This window comes from Pinus tabuliformis, chromosome J, assembly GCF_031772625.1.
Source record: "Pinus tabuliformis cultivar Carrire ecotype Pingquan chromosome J, CPIR1, whole genome shotgun sequence".
Taxonomy (NCBI): Eukaryota; Viridiplantae; Streptophyta; class Pinopsida; order Pinales; family Pinaceae; genus Pinus; species Pinus tabuliformis.
In genome coordinates, this window is record NC_142295.1 from 258,013,259 (window position 1) to 258,040,268 (window position 27,010).

Below are 27,010 nucleotides of genomic sequence, written 5' to 3' on the forward strand. Positions count from 1 at the left end.
TGAGTCGATCTTGCGGACAAGATAGACCTTCCTAGAATCTAACGATATCTAGTGACAAGCATACCAATAAAAAACTATCTTTATGTAAATATGCATTTATAAACAAAGGCAATCAAGTGTTTAGGCCTACCTTGGGTCCAATGCAAGTTTGTGGAAGCCTCGCTCCTTTGATCCAAATGAGCTCCCTTGTTGCGAATATGCAAACACAAACAAGGAAACAAATTAAATAGCACCTGAAAAGCCAATATCATAAAGCATACTTAACATGATGATCAAGGAATTCATGAAACAAATGACATAAGACAATTTGTTGAGAAAAATGAATCTGATTGTATTAATTCAAATCAAAGAAGAACTTTACAACCTGTGCCTTGATGCTGTACAAGCTCCTCCCAGGATCCAACAAGAAGTCTCCTCTACTTTGACAAGTTTCACTCTCTTCCCAATGAAGCTAGAAAGGTATGTGATCTCTCCTCTCAAGCTTAACTAGGAAGTCTCAATTCCATAGCATTTACCCTAAAAAATGTTCAGCTTCTAACCTCTCTAGCAACCAGCCCAATGCCTTAATTTATAGTGCAATAGAGGGAAGTTACTAGGTCCTCCTTCAAAGGGATAAAGCCCTCCTTCAAAGGGATAGCTCCTCTCATCAAGGGATTAGCTCCTTCTCTTTTGGGATGCATGAACCACCTAAGAGAAACCAATCCATGTCAAAATTCCTTCTAGAATCATCTAGAATTTACCCAAAGTGAGTTTTTTAGAATAAACTTGTGCCTTTTTGAATTTCACAGGGGTCCGCACCCACTCCTTTAGGGACAGAGTGGGCAGGTCCTCAGTTTTTGGGAACAGGAGGTGCGGGACCGCAGGCAATAGTGAGAGAAAGTGCAGAACCAAAGCTTTGTTGTTTTTCAATATCTTTCTCTCATTTTCAAAGCTTGACTTGAAGAGCTGAGGTCTGAGACTTGCTTAGGAGGACAATACAAGTGATGATAGACTCATACTGACTGCAAATAATCATGGTGACGATATTTTTGTGTAACAGATTGCCCCCTAAAGTGCGAAGTCTGTAGTAGATGAGGATTTCATTTATCATTTAGGAAGAGTGAAGTACTTTATCATTTCGAGGATCATCTTGTGGAGAGCCCGGTCGGAACCTGTAAAAAAATTCAATGCAAGATATATATATGAGATCATATCATCGCTGAGGTAGGCATTCCCATACTCAGATCAAAACTGACTTAGAAAACTAACTACTGCTCTGATATACGAATGATCTTGTAATACATCACAAGTATAGACTCATGTAGACATAGTATGGACGCAGACATCTGTTTATGAATAGTCCAGAATATAATGAATACAAAATTCCTCACAGCCTGGATTGCGGAAACTAGATCCAGGGTCTTCATTTCTACTCCCCAAAACAGTACGATTCTATCCATGTGAATGAATGTGTTGAAGTTGAACATGGTAGAAACCACTTGATTACCAGTCAATTACGTAAACTGTTAACAAGTGTGAGAGAAACCACCAGTGATGTCAATGGCTCTCAAAGTACCCAGTACAATCCATGGGATATGAATAGATGTGTTGATGTCGAACATGTCACGGAATCCTTTGATCAAAGTTCAATGATGCAACCTATCATCAAAGGCGAGAAACCTACCATTGAGGCATGCAGATCCCAAGGTACTGACGATTTCTAGATCATCTTTCTAGATAATGAGCTGAAGTCGATAGAAAGGGATCCATCGTAGGCGAGCCCACAACATGAAATCATAGATCAAGTTGAAGAAATTTAGTTGCAAGGACTACTCAGGGATGGTCAAGATGGATGACAGATATTTTGCAGATGAATGGCTTATTGGCACTGACCTCTTGAACACATAACAACACAACAGATGGTTTAGTGACAATTGACCCAAAGTTAATACCCAAAAACCGACTGAAGACTTTCAATGTGGTTTGATCAACTGTTAGGCAAAGGATTTCCCAACCCAGGTGAATAAAAGTTTCGTGTTCAAGAGTGGTTAGAAAGTATGACAAACAGGCTCATTTTTCTCTCTTTTCCCCCACCATTTCTGGCAAGTACCTCTTTATTTTTGACAAGCTTGAGGAGGATAAAATTTTCTTGATTATAAGCTCATCCTTCGGATGAATCCAACTTAGTTTAAATTTGAACCCTAAGAAGGAGTGGTTCGTTCCTGTTTGTAATTGAACAGGTCCTTTACTGTTAAATTTTAACTATTCCAGTATAGGAGAAACTCGTCATTTTTCAATTTTAGAGAGTCTGAAAAAACCTAAGAAGACTCTAGGGTTGACCTTTTTCGTAAATTTGTGTCTCCCAAGCCCAAAAAAGTATAAAATAATACTTGAGAGAACTGCTTGATCTTTACGACCAAGGAGTACTTTTCGTAATTAGTGCGCCTCATTCGAAAAAGTTAAAAAGCGATCAACGACACGTCATTTTATAACCAATATCGAATTTGAAACGACAAAAATCCGGCAATCTTTTCATGTTTTTATGGTCAGAAAAGAGCTGTAAGTTGACCGTCTTTTTAGTTCTATTTTAACGAGTTTAAAAAGAAAAACTCGGCGATCTTTTCATTTTTTAGGAGTCAGAAAAGAGCTTAAATGTGACTATAAATGTTTTTTTCGTTGAAAATGAACGATTTCACCTGAACAATCCGTTATCCTGAACAAAAATTGCAAACATTATTCATACCTGTTTGAGATGGATAAAAATGCTGCAAAAGTTACCTTTCTAAAGTGAAACATAAACAAATTTACAATTCATTTATTCAAAAAACTTATAAAAGGGCTTTTGCCAATTCATTTTTACCATTTAAGATTTGCGTGAGAAAATAGTGCTTTTGTTCAGAAACTTCCCGTGAATATTGCAGAAAATTCATCCGTTGGAATCGAACGTTGTCTCCTCCAGGTAATCCACATCATCCTACTCTTTAATTTTATCCGTTTCAAATCATTTTTTTAGGGTTTTATTTCATTTTTTAGAGGGTTTTTAGGCTAGAAACCCACGCGCGGGGGCCCGCAGGCATAACACTGGCAGCCCGTGGACCCCTACTTTTTCTCAATGGGGAAAAAGTCAGGGGTCTGCACCTTCCATGAAGGCAAGGTGCGGACCCAAGCACTGTCTCTAATAGAGAGGCTGCGGTCCCCGCAGCAAGGGTTTTTAACCCAAAAATTCTCAAAATTGACCCAAACAATTTAATTTCTTGCATTCTAATTTGCCTTTTTGTTGGATGTAGAGTGTACATCATGCTTGATTGGTGAGAATGGGAGCATGAGGACGTAGATCTTTCCACGCTAAATCACCAACCTTCAATCGATGCATTGAAGGCATGCAGCTTGTACAAGTTTTGGGCCATACCTGGCATGAGGGCCTAGGTGGACTTCTTGCAGTGGCTCGTAGACAGGTGGAGCATACAGGACCAGTGCTTCTTCATTGGTGGCCACCAGCTCGAAATTGAGCCAGCAGATATATGATTTCTGACTGGTTTGCCTAAGAGAGGCGAAGACATGACTCTATTCGGGACTAGGCCAAGTGGCCAGTCTGTCGATAGCCTCCGGCTAGAGTTCTGCAACAACCAGGCTAGAGACAAAGGGATAGACATTAAAACCATATCCCGTCCTGAACTCATGGTGATCGCGTTTACTGTTACAAGACTTTGCAGGAGTGCCACACTATATATTGCCACCGGATCCCAGATGCGGATGGCAGTTGACTGCTTTCGAGGCACCATCTTCAACTGGTGTGATGCTGTGTTGGCTAATGTGAAAGGCCAACTGACCCGAGCCAAGAATGGACAACTGAAGACCTTTGGTTATGGGGCTTTGGTTGTGAGCTTTGGTCTGGCGAGGGTCCCAATGTTGGTCCCGCAGCACCTTACTGTTGGAGCTGGGCTTCCTCGAGAGCCCAAACTGATGTGATGGGTTGTAGTTATGGCTCATCATCCTGACGAGGGGACAAAGGTCGTTCGATTCAAACCTGAGTATTTCCATTGGTTGGAAAACTAGGTTTTTGCTATTCAGGACTTCCCTTATGCTGGGGTAGATTTTCGCGATGACCCAGACGTGGCTCTTCCACTAGGAGAGCAATGGGATGACTCAGGTAAAATCATTTTCAACATTTTCCTATTTAATTTTTTTTTTTATGTCGTCCCAAAACTGATAGTAAAATTTTCAATGCAGATGTGGGTCCACAGCGACCAGCCACTCTCCGGCCTTACGAGAGGAAACAACCAGCTGCAGCGGCGCCAACCCCACAGGACAAATCAGCAGAGACCTTGGCCGAGTTGGAGAGTCATCTACAGCGCTTGACAGGGGACATTCCAGAGACCGACATAGATGACATTCCTTGTCGACTACAACGCTATGTGATTGGGGTCCGAGGACCTTTTAGAAGGTTCATTTGTAAGGTGGCCCGTACAGTGGTTTCTTATCGAGATCATCACCAGTGATAGGATGATCGCCTATTGTAGACACATATGACATTTTTGCTTTTTGTACCTATCATTTTTGCTGATCATAAGGTGTTTTTCAACCTATGATCGAGGACGATGTATATTTTGACACACTCCTATATATATCACTATTACTAGCTTATCTTGTAAATCATGTTATGGAATGCTTTTAAATTTCCATGTATGATTATTACAAATGTCTACTTAACATTTGAGAAGCAATTGCGTCTGCTAATGTATTTAAAGATCTTGGAATATGCTGATATTCAATATAATCAAATTCACGTTCCAAGAGACACACTCTCAAAAATAATCTCAATAACACTGGATTTCTAATGGCATACACTCTATTAAGCTGTAATACAATGATTTTAGAATCTAACCTCACTATCAAACTCTAAATCCTGAATGAAATAGATTCAGATAATAACTCAATCACTGCACTATACTGGGCAATGTTGTTCGTTGTTTGACCGAGGCTTACCCCATGCATAGATACCAACTCGTCAGTGGGCGAATAGATAACCCAAGCTGCAGAAGAAATGTTCCGTGTATTACGACAAGCACCATCAGCGAAACCAATGTATGTTTGGAGAGGCATCGACATCTGCAATATCAAGAGTAAAACCAAGATAAGCAGGAATAATTATGAAAAACACTCTCTAAGCTAAGCACACTTTTTAAACTAAAACACACCAGCTAGAAAGAAAACTATCCTAATTAAAAATCTCCATACCCATCCTTTAAGCATAATACCTCTTCAGGTAAAGACCATTTCTGGGTTTACCTAAAGAGTCCCTGTCAAAGTATATAGATTCATAGGCCCCTTTTGCTAGCTTTCGCTTAACAACATAGGGACCATGCCACATAGGAACGAATTTTTCAGCGCCTAATTTATCATTAGCTTGATCGAACAATAAGACTAGATCGCCTTCCAAAAAATTTCGAGGGGTCACATTTCGATCATACTGAGCTTTAATACATTTTGCGTGAGTTTCGATCGCCAATGCAACATCACGTCGATTCTCATCTAATTGAGCGAAGTCTAACAAACGTTTTTCCTCTTCGGAAGTGGCTGGAAGTAACTCGATGGCCATTTGCAATGACGGGATTTTGCATTCAATGCGTAACATAGCTTCCAGACCATAAACTAGTTGGAAAGGAGTGAACCCTGTTGACGTTTTTACTGAGGTTCGATATGCCCAAAGCGCTGAAAATAGCATGTTATGCCAATTCGACCGATGAATCCCAATGATTCGTTGGATCATGATGACTAAAACTTTGTTGATGGATTCAACCAGACCATTAGCTTGTGGATAATAAGGAGTTGAACTATCATGATGCAAGCCAAGCTGGCCTGTAAGTTCGGTCACCATAATGTTTCGAAAATGACGCCCATGATCAGTGATAATCGCTTGTGGAACACCAAACCTAGCAATTATATGATTGAACACGAAATTGCAGCTTTTTTGTCATCTGCCTCAAATGTAGGCATCGTCTTGGTCCACTTGGTAAAATAATCTACCGCAAGGATGATATACGCATGCCCCCCGACCGAGTGAGGGTTACATGTAATAAAATCGATACCCCATTTGGCAAAAGGACTGACGGCCATTATAGGGTGGAGAGGAGCAGGTGGAGCGCGCATCTTTTGATCAAAAATTTGGCAGTTGTGGCATTTTCGGACCGCGTTAATACAATATTTAAACAAAGACGGCCAGAAGTAGCCAGTGCGCAATATCTTTTGGGTTGTGGCATACCCAGACATATGACCACCACATGCTCCAGAGTGACAGTCATTTAGAACCCTTTCAGCTTCCTCATGAGTTAATCAATGTCGAAAAACAGAGTCCGTCCCATGGCGATAAAGAGTATCTCTAATAACTCTGAATTGTTGGGACTAGAATCGTATTTTTCGACGTTCTGACATTGAAATTTCTGGCCGAAAGGATTGGGTCTGGAGATAAATGATGATATCCTCGTACCATGGATCTAAAGTGCTAATTAGAAACAAGGATTCGTACGCAATGGGCTCCTCCACCACAGTTTCCGTGTCAGCACGCGGGAAGTCACACATTAACTCCGCAAAAACTAAAGATTTCTTAGACTTAGATTTTTCAAATTCCAAGTCGAACTCCTGCAGGATCACAATCCATTTGGAGTACTTGCCCCTAGAAATTGCTTGGTCAAAATGTATATCATAGGGTTGCAATCAGAAATTACTCTAGTTTTACGTAGTAAAATGTAGTGATGAAAACGTTGGACAACTTGAACAGCTGCTAATGCCAATTTCTCCACATGTGAGTATTTTAGCTCAGTTGGATTTAAAGTTCGACTAAGGTAATGTATCACATGTTCAGTACCGAATTCATCTTCGTGAACTATGACCATTCCAATGGTGGAATGAGAGGCGGTGAGATACAAGAAGTAGTCCTAGTTGTAGTTGGGAGGATGCAATAACGGTGCATGGGTCAACGCGTGTTTTAGTGCATCAAAAGATTTCTGAGCTATCTCATCCCAATAGAATGGAGTATTCTGTTTCAACAACCGGGTAAAACCCTTTGTAACCTCGGCGTAGTTAGGAATGAATTGTCGTAAAAAGTTTTCTTTCCCTTGCAAACTTTGGAGTTGGCGAAGACTTGAAGGAGGAGGCAATTTGACAATAGCTTCAACCTTCGAGGGATCGACGCAAATGCCAGCTTTCGAAAAAACAAATCCCAGCAATCGACCCGTTTCTATACAGAAAACACACTTTTGTGGATTCAACCTAATCCGATAATGCCTACACCTCATAAATATTGCTCGTAAATGGATGAGATGATCAGATCAATGTAATGAATGAGTAGGCAAATCATCGAGATAGGGTTGAACAATGTGCTTGATGTCATGAAACGCATAAGACATGGCCCTTTGAAAAGTTGCCCCGACATTTGAGCCCAAAAGGTAATTTGCAATAAGCAAATGTGCCCCATGGACAAATGAAAGTCGTTTTTGGTTGATCGACAGGTAGAATATTGATTTGATTGTATCTGGAAAAACCATCCATGAAGGAGAATATTTTGTTGCCGGCACAATCATCAATGATTTGATCGATATAGGGAGTTGGGTCATTGTCCTTTGGACAGACTTGATTAATGTCCCTATAATCGATACATATTCTTATTGTCCCTTGCTTTTTGTTAACCGGAACAATATTCGATACCCAATTCGTTAACGGAATCGGATAAATGAAACCTGCTTTGAGTAATTTTTCAACTTCTGCTTTAATAGCATCAACTTTTCTTGGGTGAATCTGACGCAAATGTTGCCGGACGAGTTTAGCATCCGGGTAAGTCTTGATTTCATGAACAACAATTGTAGGGTCAATTCCTGGCATTTCCTCATATGACCAGGCAAACATGTCGCAAAATTCTTGAAATAGGGCCTTATATATTTGAATTTCATCTTCTGTACACAAGGCACCTATATGAATGTTTTCAACAATTCGAGGTTTAACCGAAATGTCAATAGGAATAGTTCGAGAAATGTTTCCCAAATTTAACTCTGAATCAGGATTTTTCATTGGATTCTAAGGTTCCTTAACATATTCAGTCGTAAAAATTGATGAAAAATCATTTTCAAAATGATCATTCTCGGGTAAGAATGAAGATCTGTGATGGAGATCTTCCCATGGTAAATCATCTACACATAGGATTTCACGAATTTGCTCATTAGAGTGAACAAGTTTGGAAAACGTTGTTGAATCCAAGTTTGATGTGAAAAGTGATTCCTCATGGACCACATTCATTAAGTCAATTTTGGTTGAAGATGGGTCAGAAAACGACTGCACGACCTGATACACAATTTCATATGGACTCAAAGGCATAACATCACCAAATGAGTCTTTCTCAGATTTAGAAGGTACGATCCAAGGATCATCATAAACAATGGTGTCTGACGAAATCATATGAATGGTTGCAAAAGAAGACGATGTGTTGATCGGAGGAAAAGGAAAAGTTCCCAGTAAACCGACATCTTTAACTAGTCCTACTCCAACATCCTTATACGGGATAGTCGTTTTACCGACATGCTGAATGCTTTCAGAAGAGGCTGGGTCGGAAGAAAAATAAGCCAGCTGGTCTATTGCTATGATCTTTCCATTATGAGGAAACTTTATAACCCGAAAGACCGATGAAACGACAACTGTCATAGCGTAAGACCAACTATGACCCAAGAGAAGGTTGTAATCTAGAGGGGCATCAACCACCTCCACATCTAGATTAACAATTTTTCCTTCAACCCCTATAGGTAAATCCTGTAGAATGCCAAAAGAATGAAACCCACAGCCATCAAAGGCCTTTAGAATTGTCGGGGATTGATTTAGTGAAGGAGAACCAAGCGATATCCAACACTGTATCGACATAATACATGTTGAGGCTCCCTCATCAATAACAGTCCTATGAATAGGCCTGTTTTTACTATCACTGGGATCTGGAAATCCATTTGATGAGGTAAGCATGGTGTACTATTTTCTAGATAAAAAATTATTAGGTTTGAGTCCTGAACCTCAACAGCTCTTATAGCCGACAAAAGTAATTTATGCTGTGCTGGACATGATTGCAGCACTTCCAAAGCCGACATTGCTAAAGGTGAAACAACTAAATCCTCAACAATGTTATAGTATATCCAAACCTTTAGGCTCGTTTCTCAGACATTTGCCTGATCTATGGTATTTCATTTCTGCTGATCCCTCCATGAAGATTCAGTGACCTGTAGGCTGGAAATGCTAGCACTGCTCAAACTCCCAAATCTGCCTCGCTTGATGACGATGTTTTCAAATTGAAATCTAGTATAGCTGTTTCTCATGCAAAGCCTACAATCATCATTAAAACCGAGCACACTTGGCATTTCTTGGAACTTGTATTTCGTGTGTAGAAATGTACCTAGTGATTGCAATGATGGAGATAAGCGGTTGGAGATGATGTATGGAGTGCATAATCTGACAATGAATGACGTAGCCATAGGTTAACTTGACAGATTTGACAGTTGGGAAAGATTCGCTGTGGAATGCATGAATCTCCGATTTCGCAGCGCGGTTAGTGTAAAGTTTGAATAATGCACTGCGAAATCACCTAAAACCTATCGCGATGCGAAAACACCTAAAGGACTTTTGTGCTGCGTAATCACCTAATGAACCTTTGCACTGCGAAACTGCTAAAAGGATTAATTTGCTTCAAAAACACTTCAAGATGGTTACATGCGCTACGCAATCACCTAAAAAGGCTTTGTGGGACAGAATGATTTTTTTTTTAAAACCAAACTGACACATGGCTATGAGATCGGTGATGAATGAGGGTGACTAGTGATGGATGAGAATGCATGCTTGACTCAAGACCTCCTAAGATTCAGACTCTAAGGAAAACGAAATCAAACCTAGACTAACACTGACCTTTATCATCAAGCTAGTATGAGAAATTTTGGCATTAGAATTCTTAAGTGATAACATAGTGATGCCAAATCTTCATGCCATGAATGATAGCTGCCAACTCCAAATCGTAAGTGAAATATTTATGTTCGTGTTCCTTTAATTTCCTAGACTCGTAGGCGATTACCTATCCTTCCTGCATTAGTACTCCTCCTACTCCTTCCTTACTCGCATCTGTGCACACCACATAGTACTTACTTGGATCTTCTATGCTTAATATAGGCGCAGTGGTGAGCAGATGTTTGAGCTGCTCAAAACTTTTTTGACATTCTACGATCCATTTAAATTTTTTTCCCTTTTTATGTAGGGAGGTGATAGGATAAGCCACTTTATAGAATCCTTCCATAAACCATCTATAGTAACCTCCTAATCCCATGAAAGATCTTATATTTGCTACATCCTTTGGCATTGGCCACTCCATTATGGTCCTTATCTTCTCGAGATCTACCGTGATTCCATCTTTCATAATAATATGTCCTAAGTACTGAATTTGTTCCTTAAAGAAATCACACTTGCTATATTTGGCATACGATTAATGTTCCCAGAGAGTTTGCAATATCAAACTAAGGTGTTCCTTGTGTTCGTCAATATTCCAGGAATATATTGCTATATCATCAATAAAAATTAACACAAATTTGTGTAAATAATAATGAAATATGTTGTTCATTAAACACATAAAGGTCAGGAGGGCATTGGTTAACCCAAAGGGTAATACTACAAACTCATAGTGTCCATAGTGAGTCCTAAAGGAAATTTTAGATATATCTTCCTCCTTGATCGTGATTTGGTGGTATCTTGATCGTAAATCAATTTTTGAAAATATGGTTGCCCCTTTTACTTGGTCAAAAGGTTCATCAATACGAGGTAAAGGGTACTTATTTTTAATTGTAAACTTATTCAATTGACGGTAGTCCATGCACATATGAAGGGTTCCATCCTTCTTTTTGACGAAAAGTACGAGGGCTCCCCAAGGTGACACACTAAGGTGGATATAATTTTTATCCAGCAGCACCTGCAATTGCATTTTCAGTTCTGTCAGTTCAGGTGTCCTCATACGATAACGAGCCTGGGACGCCGGGGCTACTCCTCGCACCAATTCAATAGTGAAGTCTATGTCTCTCTTGGGTGGCAGTCATGGTATTTCCTCAGGGAACACATCAGCAAATTCTTGAACCACTGGAATACTTTCCAAGGTGGCAATCTTGTCTTTTGAGATTCCATCTTTAGTAATAATATGTCCTAATTATTGAATTTGTTCCTTAAAGAAATCATACTTGCTATATTTGGCGTACAATTAATGTTCCTAGAGAGTTTGCAATATTAGTCTGAGGTGTTCCTTGTGTTCCTCAATATTCTGGGAATATATTAGTATATCATCGATAAAAATTAATACAATTTTGCGTAAATATTGATGAAATATGTTGTTCATTAAACACATAAAGGTCACGAGGGCATTGGTTAACCTAAAGGGTAATACTATGAACTCGTAGTGTCCATAGAGATTCCTAAAGGCAATTTTAGCTATATCTTTCTCCTTGATTGTGATCTGGTGGTATCCCAAACGTAAATCAATTTTTGAAAATACGGTTGCAAATGTTACTTGGTCAAAAGGTTCATCAAAACGAGGTAAAGGATACTTATTTTTAATTGTCAACTTATTCAGCTGACGGTAGTCCATGCACATACGAAGGGTTGCATCCTTATTTTTGATGAAAAGTATGGGGGCTCCCCATGGCGACACATTGGGGAGGATGTAATTTTTATCTAGCAGTGCATGAAATTTGCATTTAAAGTTCTATCAGTTCTGGTGTGCTCATACGATAAGGAGCTCGGGACACCTGGGCTCCTGGCACCAGTTCAATAGTGAAGTCTATGTCTCTCTTGGGTGGTAATCCTGGTGTTTCCTCAGGGAACACATCAGCAAATTCTTGAACCATTGGAATACTTTCCAAGGTGGCAGTATTGTCTTTTGAGTTGGCATAACCAACCTAAATAGCTTAAACCTGACTTCTTTTCTTGATGCACTTTGTGAGTTGAGAGGCAGCTATTGGCCAATGTGTACTGGCCTTAGGATGCCTTACATCTCCTAATTTTCTCCTTGTTCATTTTTATAACAGATAGTTTTTGTTTTACAGTTTATAATAGACCAGCGTTTTTCCAACCAGTCCATGCCTATGAACACATCATATGATCTAAGGGGAAGTATGTTTAGATCTTCCATCAAAGGATGACCTGCTATTTTCAAAGGAAATTTATTGACCTTGGCCAACACACGTCTCTTTGCCCCTGTTTCCAACTGTACTAGCCAAGGGTTTTTAAACTTGACAATCTGTAATTTACATTGTTCCACAATCTTAAGACTAACATAACTTAACGTAGCTCCAGGATCAGTTAAAACAGATACAGTATGATCAAAGGTATTACCTTCAAACTCCACCATAGTCGGCTGGTATTTTTCCTGATGATCTTCAAGAGTAGCATTAATTTTTGGAATACTATCGGCTACATCGCCTACCGTAGATGCTTCATGGATGTGTGAAATCTATTCAGTGCCTTTTCGGTGAGGACAATTTTTAATGTAATGTGGCCCTCCACATCCCCAGCATTGTACTAAAGGTCTTGATGTCACTTCGTTTTCAATTTTACCAGATTTCTCATTGGATCTGGGTTCAGAGGGTGGCCTAAATCTGGACTGGTATTTATGCATATTTTTGTTGATTTGTCCTTTGGGAAATATTTTGTTGATACTACCATGATTTCCCTTATTGCCCATAGAAACCCTATTACCTTTCTTGTTAGCCCATTTTCTTCCCATAATTTATTCCCTCAGCTTACTTTGCTGATAACATATCGTGGCCTTTCGTATAACCTCATTCATCATTTTTGGGTTATCAAATTCAATTCTTTCCCTTATTGCCATGGGTAAACTACTAACGAACCATTGTACCTTAGCCTTTTCCTCTCGTATGTAAGTTACATATTGGAGTAAAGAGGTAAATCATGTGATAAACTCATCCATTGTTTTTTTTCCAAGCCACAGGTTGTGGAATTATTTTGCTTTCTCATCGTAAAATCGTTCAGTCAAATATATTTCCTTAAAATATGTTAGAAACTTATATATTACGGAGCAATGGAAGAAATAAAATATTACTGAAATATAAACACAGAAAACACATAAAACAAGAGAGACACAGATATATGTGGTTCACCCAGTTTGGGATACGTCCACCTCGAACAGCCAGTCCTTCCTTTATATTATCCACCAAAATGAAGAGACAAAACCTACAATAGATCCGTTGTAATATCCTCTGTTTTCTCTCATAGTCTCACCTCTCTGTTTCTTGCTCAGAGAATACACATCTATGCCACAGCCTCAAATACAATGCCCTCATACAAAGAGAGGGGTTTCCTTCTAAGGCAAGAAACCCTAAACTAAACATGAGTTCTACCATCAGATCATCCTCCTAATGAACAACCCAGATTGACTAGAAATTACTATAATTTTACAAGGCAATTTTACATCTATTTTTGGCTTTGGAGGCGCTGCCCCTGAACCCCCGCCGAGGGACCACTGGCCCCTAGACCCCCACAGGGGGGACAAGTCCCCCCCTGCATGTAGGGGTGTGCAAACTTCCTGGGGTATACATTCAGCTGAAACAAAGACCTCTGAAGAATCATGCTCCACACACAGCAATCTCCCACTTGGAGAATGATTGTAGCAACTCCACTGCTGCTTCATTTGTTGGACAACAACTCCTCTTTGGACCTGGTTGTTTCTCATCTTCATCGTCATCCTTGAAGACCAATTGAAACTAAGCATGTTCTTAGTTTCTCCCTGGTTACAACTTTTGTTAGCATGTCTACAGGATTCTGGCTAGTGTGTATCTTTTCCAGCTTCAACTCTCCATCTTCCAACACTGATCGTATGAAACGGTACTTGAGCTATATGTGTTTAGTCCTGGAATGAAATGCTGAGTTCTTTGCAAGATGAATGGCACTTTCGCTATCATTGTATAACGTGCCCATATCATGCTCCTTACCTAATTTGGCCATAAACCTTTGTAACCAAATCATTTCTTTACTAGCCTTTGTAGCAACAACATACTCTACTTCTGTTGTTGAAAGTGCAACAACACTTTGGATTTTTGAAACCCAACTAACAGCTTTTCCACCAACAGTAAATACATATCTTGTAGTGCTCCTCCTGTTATCTCTGTCACTTGCCATATCTGCATCAACATATCCTTGTAGATAAATGTTTGAACCACCAAAGCATAATGCTTGATTTGTGGTACCTTTCAAATATCTGAGAATCCATTTCACTGCCATCCAATGTTCCTTTCCTAGATTATTCATGTACTTTCTTACAACTCCCACTGCATGTGCAATATCAGGCCTTTTGCAGACCATTGCATACATTAAGCTTCCAACCACTGATGCATATGGAAATTTAGACATATAATAATGTCTTCTTGGGACTTTGGGCACATTTCCTTACGAAGTTTGAAATGGCTAGCAAAAGGTGTACTAACTGGTTTTTCATTGTGCATATTAAATCTTTTCAACACCTTTTGTATGTACTCATTCTGAGAGAATGTTAATTTGCGATTTTTCCTATCTCTAGTGATTCTCATACCAAGGATTTGTTTTGCAGCTCCCAAATCCTTCATTGCAAATGAATTTGCCAATTTTCTTTTGAGCACATTTATTTCCTGCATGTTAGACCCTGCAACAAGCATTTCATCTACATACAATAACAATATAATATAGCTGCCATCATTTTGTTTTTTCAGATAAACACAATGATCAGAGTGACATCTAGTATAACCTTGTTCAGACATAAACTTGTCAAAGTTTAGATACCACTGCCTTGGAGCCCGTTTTAAGCCATACAAGCTCTTCTTCAACTTGCACACTAGTTTCTCCTTCCCTTTCACCTCATATCCTTGTGGCTGCTGCATATATATCTCTTCCTCCAAATCCCCATGGAGAAAGGTTGTCTTTACATCTAATTGCTCAAGATGCAAATCTTCAGCTACTACTAGACTTAAAATAGTTCCCATTGAAGTCATTTTAACAACAGGAGAAAATATTTCATCAAAATCAATACCTTTCTTCTGTGCAAACCCCTTCACCACAAGTCTAGCTTTGTACCTCTGTTTTCCTCCATCTTCTTCCTTTAGCCTGTACACCCATTTATTCTCCAATGTAGATTTTCTTGCAGGCAACCCGACTAAGTCCCAAGTCTGTTTATGCATTAAGGAGGTCATCTCTTCTTCCATGGCTAGCTCCCACTTCTTCCTGCTTTCAACCTGCATTGCTTCTTCATAACATTCAGGTTCACCAGAATCAGTCTACAATAAATAATATAATGAAGGAGAGTATCATTCAGGGGTCCTAATTATCTTGGTAGATATTCTAGCACCACTTTCATGTGTTTGGGGTGCATGTTGCTGTTGTGGTGGTTTCTGTTGTTGTGGTTGTTGGTTATTATTATTTTCAGGCACCTTTACTTTTTCAGCGATTTCGTCAAGAACTGCATATTCCTTGTTTTCTTTTTCTTGATTCTTTTCCTGCAACTGATTCTTATACAAGACCTTTTCCTTGAATATTACATCTCTGCTCCTAATGATTTTGTCATTTTCATAATCATATAAGTGATAACCAAAATCATTAGCGCCATATCGAATAAAGGTACATTTCTTTGACTTTTCCTCAAGCTTTGTTCTATTTTCTTTATCAATATGGACAAAGGCCTCACAACCAAAAGGCTTTAAAAAAGAGTAGTTTACCTTTTTATCTGTCCATGCTTCCTCTGGAACACCACCATCCAAGGAACTTGAAGGCCCTCTGTTTATTAGATAAACAACAGTATCTATAGCATATGCCCAAAACTGTAAAGGCAATCCTGCATGTAATCTCATGCACCTTGCATTCTCCATGATTGTTTTGTTCATCCTTTCTGACACACCATTTTCTTGTGGTGTTCTTGGAACTGTCTTCTCTCTGCGAATTCTATGCTCTGAACAGTACCTATCGAACTCTTTGTTGCAATATTCACCTCCATTGTCTGGTCTAAGACACTTCAATTTCTTTCTTGTCTCAATCTCAACCAAAGACTTCCATTTCTTGAAAGTATCAAATACATCAGATTTATTCTTAATACAATAAATCCAAGTTTTTCTAGTTGCATCATCAATAAAAGTAACATAATAATGAGACCCACCGAAAGATGATACTTGAGCAGGTCCCCATACATCTGTATGCACAAGCTCTAATTTTTTGCTCTTATTTTCTTTCCCAACTCTCAGAAATCTGACTCTCTTCTGTTTTCCATGAATGCAATTCTCACAGAAGTCAAATCAACATTCTTTAAACCCGGCAACAAATTTTACTGAAGTGAAGAATCTTCATCCCCTTTTCACTCATGTGTCAGAGCCTATAATGCCATAATGCTGCATCTGATCCTTTGGAAGTTAAAGCATTAACAGAGTTAGAAATACCATTGCATAAATACAATGTACCAAACTTTTTGCCTTATGCTATTACTAGGGCTCCTTTGGTGACCTTCCAAGCTTTATCTGTGAAAGTTGTCAGACAAACTTCACCGCCTAACTGCCCTGTTGAAATCAGATTTTTCTTTAGATTTGGAACATGCCTTACCTCCTTTAGTAGCCATTGGTTTCCATTATGCTATTTTACAAGAACCTTACCCATTCCAACAATTTTACAGGGTTTATCATCAGCCAAATGAACTTGTCCAAAATCTCCTTGAACATAGTCATGAAAATATTTCTTATCATGTATGGCATGGAATGAGGCCCCTGAATCTACCACCCAGGAATCAGTAATATTTTTGAAAGAAAGAATCAAAGCATCTTGTAACACCTCACCTGTCACATTTGCTTCATGATTGTTTTCTTGTTGTGCATCTCCTTCTTTTTCCTTCCGAGATCTACAGTCTTTCTTTAGGTGTCCTTTCTTTCTGCATTTCCAGCACACTATCCCTGATCTGGACTTGGATCTGCCTTTCCTTGTTTTACTGTGATATCCTGAGTTCTTTCATCTTTCCATTTTTCTTACCCTAGACTTTGCACTCAAACCATTACCCGATGTCTCATCGGAGCTTTTCTGTCGCATTTCCTCACTAAGGATAGCACGGATAACATCATCAAACTTTAAAGCACTAGATCTAGACACAGAGTTACTAATGGCCATTACTAAACCATTCCAACTTTCTTGTAATGAGCACAAGAATAACAAAGACCTAACTTCATCATCAAAGTTTACCCCTACAGAACATAACTGACTTGTAACAGTATTAAAATCATTTAAATGGTCTACAATGGATCCACCTTTTGACATCTTCATATTAAATAACCGTTTCATGAGAAATACCTTGTTTGAGGCCGAGGGTCTTTCATATAGTTTCTCCAGTGCCTTAATCAAACCCTCTGTCGTTGTTTCCTTCGAAATGTTGAAGGCGACTGATGTCGCGAGGCACAACCGTATTGTTCTGAGTGCCTTTCTATCGAGAAGGTTCCATTCTTCATCTATCATACCCATCGGCATCTTTGTTTTTCCACCCAATGGTAGGTACAGATCTTTCTGATATAGATAATCTTCCATCTGCATCTTCCACAACGAGAAGTTTTGGCCGTTAAATTTCTCGACCCTAAACTTACCATCTTCTGCCATTGCTCTCACTCGAACGAGGAACCCTTCTTTCCTGCGAGTTTATCAGCCATATAGACCTTCGGCTCTGATACCACTTGTTAGAAAATTATATATTACAAAGCAATGGAACACATAAAATATTGCAGAAATATAAACACAGAAAACACATAAAACAAGAGAGACATAGATATACGTGGTTCACCCAGTTTGGGCTACGTCCACCCTGAATAGCAAGTCCTTCCTTTCTATTATCCAGCAAAATGAAGAGATACAACCTATAGTAGATCCGCTGTAATATCCTCTATTTTCTCTCACAGTCTCACCTCTCTGTTTCTCGCTAAGAGAATACAAATCTATGTCACAAACTCAAATACAGTGCCCTCATGCAAAGAGAGGGGTTGCCTTCTAGGGAAAAAAACCCTAAACTAAACATAAGTTCTACCGTTAGATCATCCGCCTAATGAATAGCCCAGATTGACTAGAAAATACTATACTTTTACAAGGAAATTTTACATCTATTTTTGGCTTTGGGGGTGCTACCCCCGAACCCTTGCCGGGGGACCGCTGGCCCCCGGACCCCCCAGCCGGGGGGATCGGCCACCTCGGACCCCTGCAGGGGGGAAAAGTCGCCCCCACACCCCCCCGCGTGGAGGGGATTACAAAATTCCTCGCGTATACATATGGCTGAAACAAAGATTTCTAAACAATCATGCTCCACACACAACAAAATATTTTTGAAACTTTTCCCAAGTTATATTTTGTTCACTTACCCCTTGTACAATCTTGGCCTCCTCCCACCATAGAGTGGCCTTACCTTGTAGTGGGTAGATGGCTAGCGGAGCTTTTAGGTTGTGATCATATTAATATAATTGGAAATATTTATTCATGTTAATAAGCGAGACTTTAGTTGCCTCCTCTAACTCTCCATCGAAGAGTAGCGGTTTTATTTTTCGAAACTCCCCTTCTAATTATGTCCACTGCCTTTTTGATGTTGGGTGCTCAGAGAGATTATCCGACTTCTCCTCTCGATTTTCATCCCCTCCTTCTGTTCCCACATATTTCGTGTGGTAGTCGTGTTCCCCTGACATTCGTTCGTATTCAGGACTGGGAAGCGGATGGCACTGATTCTGCTTATCACACAGGCTTTTCATAATTTTTTCCTATTCCATCGTTAATATTGCATTATTCTCCCCTAGGCAGGCCATCTCGTTCTTTAATTCTTGAACTGTTTCCAATATCATAATATTGGTGCTGCGAGCTTCCTCTCCTAACTACACCCATACTTCGGGATTGTTTTCAGGAAATGTTGTAGATCTTAAGCTAGCCGCATTTCTGTGTGGAACACTATCCGTTCTTCTCATAATATGTTGTTGTCATATTTCCTGTACTTAACAAGTTAGTGGGTTAACAACACGTAGGAAAAAGGAAAAGAAAAAAGATAACAAAAAAAAAACTCATTGTTCTACTAGTATATTTACCAAAGGCCACAGTTTGGTAACCCTGGCTCTGATACCAGTTTTCATACCTCCAAAAAATACATATCATAAAAAATAATAAAATAAAATAAAAATTTCACCATAGTAAATATTCCATAAAACATGTGTGCAACATATGAATGATTATAGCCTTGATTAAATTCCAGAATTCATTGTTTTTCATGTTAAAGTCTCCAGGTAATTGGGCTTCATTGTTCCGTGCGATAAGGGACCTTATCCCACTGGTCGCTGACAGTCTCATTTACTTTTGCGTTAAGTCTTAACAAGACCACACCCCAGTTAATCTTACACTTGGATTTGGCATTTAATATCTGCTCTGCCATGGTAATGTGGCATGGGTAGGTGTGTCCTTTCGTAGCTATTCACCTCGAGTCTCTAGTCATATCGACGGTGGAAGATTTTGGTTCTCGATCCAATGGCTAGGCTTTACTAAAAAAGCTATTCCGCCTCGTTTGCTAGAGATATTCCTCATTTTTCTCCTTCGCTCCTTGGCACCGGTTCCTGCTCTCCTTCTCCTCTCTCTCGCATGTTTGGCTTGCAGACTTAGTGTTTCGATTATGTCGAATGATTTCAGGAGTAGAGCTGTGGGTTTTCCCTCTGCTGAGCATTTCATTTTATAGTAAATTGCTCACATATTTATATTTTTTGTTAAGTTTCTGCAGATGTTTAGCTACTTCCGGATATTTAAAGCCCTATCGCTAATGTAGTTTGCTATGTACTCTTTTTGCAGATGTAATGGATGCTGGTCTGAGGGATTCAAGTTGTTTTCAAGTGGAACCCATGGTTCCCCTTTCTGCTTCTGATGCTCGAGGGTTTCCGGTAAGCTTTATCAGCTGCTCTGGTGCTTGTTCGATAGTATGGGAACACCCATGTTTGTTTTGTGGCTAATTGCATCAGAGCACAAGAGTTTTGCTAGTTCCTTTGTCCAGATCTGAAACTAGACGGGGTTTTGTTGTTAAGTTTCATGTCAGTCCTTTTTCATGCGGTTGCCTCCTGTTGCTCAAGGGTCGAGAAGCATGTTTTTCCCTCGACTAGTTAAGGGCTTTCTTAGCCGGTTGTAGGGCCTGAGACTAAGGCCACACCGACATAGTTTTCTTTATGTTTAGATGCTACGAGAGATTCTCAACTCTCTGGTCTTGACCTGATAACTTGTATTAACGGACTTCTCGGGTCTGAAGCTATTTAAGTTTCACTATTTACTAAATCGAAGCTGGTTTCTCTTTGAATGTATTTACAGACTCTCTAAATGCTATGTGTATAATTATGCTCGAAATTTTTTTATAAAGACAATGCTACCTTTGCTCAAATAGTTTTGCATTGTAATGCCCCACTTAAATCTTATCCTGCAAATTGTGTTAATATTTACATTATCTGAAAATATTGAGAAATATTGGTCATAAACTAAATTTATGATTTCCATTATTCAAATACCCCACTTACCTTCTCAATTTGAATATTATGTAGGATATGGTCTCCTTCCATTAATTCAAAATATATTTATTCATTTCACATACCCCAATGTACCCTCACATTTACTTGGGAGAAGACATAGTCTTCTCCATCTTATCATCAATATATATTTATTCATTTCACATTCCCCAATGTACCCTCACATTTACTTGGGAGAAGACATAGTCCTCTCCATCTTATCAACAATATATATATATATATATTTATTCATTTCACGTTCCCCAATGTACCCTCACATTTACTAAGGAGAAGACATGGTCCTCTCCATCTTATCAACAATATATATTTATTCATTTCACATTCCCCAATGTACCCTCACATTTACTAAGGAGAAGACATGGTCCTCTCCATGTAATTACACTTCACATTCCCAAATGTACTTTTCAGATTTACTTGGGAGAAGACATGATCCTTTCCCATTAAATTCTCAATTTTATATTCATGTCACAATTCCAAATGTACTCCTAGCTTGGAAGAGAAGTCAACCAAGGATGGGTGAGAGTTAATGACATTAATGAGAGGTGGTTGAGGAAAGAGGGTATAAAAAGGGAAGGGGGAAGGAAGAAAAGGGGGAGTTGGAGTCTTGCTTAGGATTGTGGGGGTTGGTTGTGTTTGTTTAGCCTTGTTATGATTTTTGGGAAACCTTGGAAACCTGTGGAGGTTTCTTGGGTTTGAGAGGAGGAAAGTATCATTATCTAGTTTTGCACATTCTTCTTGAGGACACACTATATCTGGTTGGACTTGGGCACGGAGGGCTAGGGAACCTGTGGAGGTTTCCTGGGCTAGGAATTTATTTCCTAGTTGGCTGGGAGGTAAATCTGGTTGGGTCGGCTAGAGGGAGGGTTCAGCTAGAGCTATAAGACAAGGGTATCATCATCAACCACCGGAACAGGTATTTTTCCACGGACTACTCTTGTTAAGTTGATATCAATGGAATGCTCACCTTAATTTATGTTGCTTATGATAAAATGATAAGATGTTAAATGTTTAAAGCTATGTGAAAAGGTCAGCAAGCTCCTTTTATTATTTATAAATTAACAGGAAAATAGATCTGTTAGTGTATAACGAAATAGAGGCTCTAATAATAGGATTCAGGTTCTTACACATGGTATCAGAGCTTTAGTTCACAATCTGGGCCCAAAACCCACTAAACCCAAATTCGGCTGTAAGAATTTGTAACCCTCATAAGGACTCATAATTCTAATATATAGATTCTTCAAAATTTTCCATCCAAAGCCCACCTCGCACCCATTTTCAGATCTTAAATCACCTCATCAGAAATCCAATTTCTGGACTTGAGAGGGTTTATAGTACTGGAGCCACGGCAATGGGAACAATGGAGATCGACGTTGAATCATCGAGAAAATCAGTTATTGAAAAACAGAACATAGTGAACAAGCCAGGCGATGAAGTTCGCCCCCTCAAGGCTTCCAAAGCTTCAAAGGAGGCCATTGAGAATGTTGTCAATCAGCTGAAGGAATTGAAGTTGGAGCTGCAATCTGTTTCCAAAGAGCCTTAGTCTGGCTCTCGGAGGGTAGCGGAGGTGGGAGCTGAGCAGAGGATTCAGGGCGCTACGCTGGGGTTTTATTTTGCCTGTTTTGGGTTCGGCGGATCCTGCTTTCTTTCACCAGCCCAATAACGCCGGTGACTTTTCCGGCTCGAGAAGAGATCGAAATCGTGAGATTTGGGTCAAATTTTGTTCAATCTCAGCGCTATTTGCGTGGACAGTTCAGGATCGAGAGATATTCTCTTTTGTTCGAAGCAGAAGTCGGTGATTTTTATACGGCCGGCCAAGGGCTTCAGTCATTTTAAACCCGGAGAAACAGGTTATATATTTATCAGATCCAGGCCCAGGGTTTGGATTTCGGCACTTAAAGCAGGATTTTTAGGGCTTCCTGCAGTTTTTTAATGTTTCGCGCAGCTCCTGGGTTACAGCTGGTGTAAAAACGAAGTCCGTGTGATAAAAGGGGGAAATCTTAGGTTGCAGCGTGCAGGGCGAGGGTTCGAGTCCCGTAAAAGAGCCTGCCATTGGTGATTGGTTGAGGTTAGTGATATTTTTTGTCTGTGAATGTTATGGTCATGATGGGTCAGGAAAAAAGTGGGCACATGGAAGAGGGTCTTTGCAGCAGGTCATGTTGAAGCTCTATATTTGTAAATCGGGAATGGAGTCGAGTCCTAATTAACTGGGATCGATACACAGCAGGGGATCAACATATTATATGCTACAATACTTCTTAGGCGAAACCCATATGTATTCTCTCTATTTTTCAAAAGACAATGCTTGAAACCCTGAATATAAAAATATGTACCCAACATAGATTCGGTGGCCTACCACAGAATTGTAACCTTGAAAAAGAGTACTGTTGCTGCCGTTTAGAGGACTAACAATAAATTGCCTTCGACAGATGTGAACCACTCAGGTTTTCTAAAGAAGATCCATGAGCTCGAACATGCGCCCTCTTAGGGTTTTTAAACGAAAATCGTTTTTTTTTAATTGATATTATCTTTGGAAAAAGGCTACAGTGTATCAATTGGATCAGCACTTACCTCTGAATATTAGCAGTGCAAGCCTGAATGATTTCTTGTCAAAGCGTGGCCATGTTCATGCTTGGTAGCCCTTGATCTCGTCCATATTACAAGTTCATTTTAGGACAAGGATCCTTCTTTTACTTGTTCAGTGATCAGAGGATAGTGGAGCTGCTATGAGCAAAGAGGCTTTCAGGCAGGCCTTCAACATTACGTTGGAGAGGAGGTTATTTTACATACCCTCTGTTAGGATATTCCGACACATAGGATATAGTTAAGTTCAACTTGGTCTAGTGTAGAGTTAGGTATAGAGTTAGGTAAAGTGTGTTTCTTTACTGTTGTACATTTTGTAACTTACAATCCGACGGTCACGATATGTAGTGATCCGACGGTTCATTCTCTCCTCGGTATTACCGACACTTGATCCGTGGCTTGACACCCGATTGGTCCATGAGTTCTATTTAAAGCGCATGGAGGGTCATTGTTCGAGTAATCCGTGCATGAGATAAGCTTATGTAAATTTTCATTCTTTGATTAATAAATTGCCTGTAGTACCCACGTTGGGACAGGCCATGGACTGTTTCCCTCTTTGAGGGTTTTAACCATGTCAAAAATATTGGTGTATTGATTTGTGATCTGGTTGTGAGCGGTGTCCTTTTGGTATTCTTTCTGAGGAACTTACCCTGTAAATTCCTACACCCTCCTTCAATATATACAGAGGTGTTGCTGGGTTGTATGACCATCAAGGCTAATGTCATTGCCTTTTTGGCGACAGGTTAGTTATCATTTCTTTGTAAGTTAGTTGTTAGGCATGTAACATAGGTTTGATCCTTGCCCAAATGATCAAATGATGTCCACACTAGCTTCCAAGGAGTGTGGCATCCACGCTGATAATAAGAACCGATAAACAAAAGAAAAATTGAATCCACTATACAAGTCTCATGTAGTGTGCCCTCCACTGATGAAAATACAGAAATTAGAAGCCCATGTGTACACTAATTTTATCTTTAAATAACTACTAGAGTGGTTGCCGTATCCGCATTTTAAGATGTTGATTTTATTCAAAAGGGGAACACCTATTTTGCTGAGTAATGGGTCAAATATAAACCAGAGACATGCTAAAATCGGAACCCATGTTCATACTGATGTAGAACCAACGGATGAGTGAAAGAACACAAAGCAGTCTCAAGAAAAAAACAAACCACTTGTAAACTCGTCCAAAGCCTCCTTCACCAAGGAGACGTTCAGGTCTAAAGTTTTGGTAGTTGCGGCGATCTCCAGAACTGTAAAAGTCTGAGCAACAATATTAGCAGTGGGGTCATTCTTGATAGATAAGGATCCCCTCCTTTTCAGGCACATAACACTTATCTGGAGTAGGACTCCAGTCCCTTCCCTTTGACAAAAACCCTGCACTAACTCCCGGCTTGGATAGTCCAGTAGCATGGCACAGCCATCCTGACATGTCTTCACTCTACAGGTTTGCAAAATTTCGAGAGAGACCACAACCCTAGTATGACTTGAGGTGCAACAAGCTTTGAGTCTGAAATAAAGATCATTACATTAGCGAAAGAATTCGCTCTAGATCTATACATTATTTTTTATAGGAAAATGCCTTACTCAAAAGCAATGGATTGGGGTATGGCATTCTAGATCTAGCCACCACCACCATGGAAGATTCCTTGAGCGTCTCCTCCTTTTGGAAGTTGATTACACTTGGGAGATTGAGGCATTCAGCTATTTTGAGGAGGAGAGCTACTTGGAGGGTCTATATATATTATAGAGGTCTGTTCACATTTTCGAGGCATCATCCCTTTTCTTCAAGCATATATATAGCAAATCACTGTCATAACTGGCAGGGTGATGGAAAGAATAGATATTGTGTTTCTTCTCTGACACTATGTTTTGGAATTTATCACAACAAATATCTGCCATAGATTAATGGTTGTTTGTACATTGTTTCCAGATTTACTTAAAAAAAAAAACAAAAACAAAAAAACCACAAGAACTTCCCATTTTCATTGGCATTTCGATTTTGCATATTTCTCTTCCATTGAACCTAACCCCCATGCATCTCCTAAACAGGTCTCCTCAACTTTAGTTCTATTAGTGCAATCGTTGTTGACTTCATTGCCCTCATGATTGTCGATAGTTTCAATTGCGTCAATTTTGAACACAGATGTCATTTGTTACTCCATCCTGACCCCTTTTTTTTTTGCAACATGAAATACAAATTATGTAGTGGGGTTATGACACATATAGAATCAATTTGTCTCTCCAAGAATCAATGCCACTGTTATTGAACAGAATCACATTGAAGTCCTCAATATATCTGTTTTCCTAATAACTGAATTTCCTGATAGTCATCTATGAAAGAATTAGATATTGAGCAAGGAACCATTTAGAAGTCAATGCAAAATGCCTTCCACTAAATACCTTGTTGAACTGACTTACAAGTGAGAGGCATTTGTCATGTAATGTATAAGTAACATTTGGATTGGAAAAGTGTGCTTCCTTTCTATAGTGCACAAACACCAAGTTGTCAATTCAGATGGGAGCCAAGGGTACTATACGAAAGGTTTGTCTCTTACTATCATGACCTAACTTTTCATTGAGGGTTTTCCTCAGAATCCATGAAGAAAATGGATAATAGAAAATTGTTGCATTTGTCAAACTTGAAGGCAAAACTTCCAAGAAAATTTCTAGGAATTAGAAGTCGGAATCTTTCAAAAAAAAATTGTCCACCATAGCAATGAGAAGGATCACATTTACTAATCTTCAAAATAATGCTTTCTTCTTGTGATTGGATTGAGTAGGGAGCAAGTTGTCATGTTAACATGAAATCCAGTCACCCGATAAAAATTTGGAGACACATATTTATCATACCCATTCTATGATGTAACGAGTCTCCCCTAACTTGGATATGCTAGCAAAGATATGCTTAGTTTTCCAAACCCTACTACTTTTAGCCTCTCTTGGCAGAGGGAATTTGCATTGGCTACATCCTTGTGAAAATTGCATCAACTGAGATGGTCATTGGAGCTGAAATATTTACAGAACTCTAATTTCTAAGGATTAGGTTCACTCCAAATTTATCTTGGCATTCCCTAATAGTGTTAGAAAGGTTTTATCACTAGGTAGGAACACTAACTTGTTATGAGTGCACCTCCATGCCTCCTATTCCATTCATGCTGATATACTATTGTGTGAAGTACTGAAATCTTACTCCAATGCTATATAAAACCTCATAATACTGGCTGTGGATAATTGCTGATCCAACACAAGTATTGTTTCATTTACTAAGCATCTCCTTAAACTCTTACTATATCGTACTATTGATAAGTTTCAGCTCAAAACCAATAGTTTAAGCACTGTTAAACATAATATTTCTAATTTATATTTTGTTGTCCTTGAGATCTGATTTATAACAACAATGACATCTTTTATACTGAACTATAAATTGCCACATCTCTGAGTTATCATTACTTGTTTCATGAGCATGATGAGAATGATAAACTCCTAGTGTAGTTTCATGGGATACTTCTACCACTTAAGGTGGCTAAGCAATTTTATTTTATCTACCTGCCAAAAATACGTACTCCAATCTTAAGACTATGTTATTTCTGTCTCATTAGTAGGCCATCTACAATCTCCAAACAACCTTCATGAAGAAGAATATTTTTTATTTGCACACATTGATTCTCGTGGGATACTTTCTCCTATATGGTAAGCTTTAACACCTTCAGAACTGGCCTTTCTGAAAACCTTATCAATTAGCAGAACTATTAATACTCTGTCTGCTGACTGGATCTTGTTATTCTGTCATAAAAGAAGAGGGTAACATACCAATTGATAAATATGCCAGCCATTTCTGTCTTTATAACTGTAGTTTGTAAAAT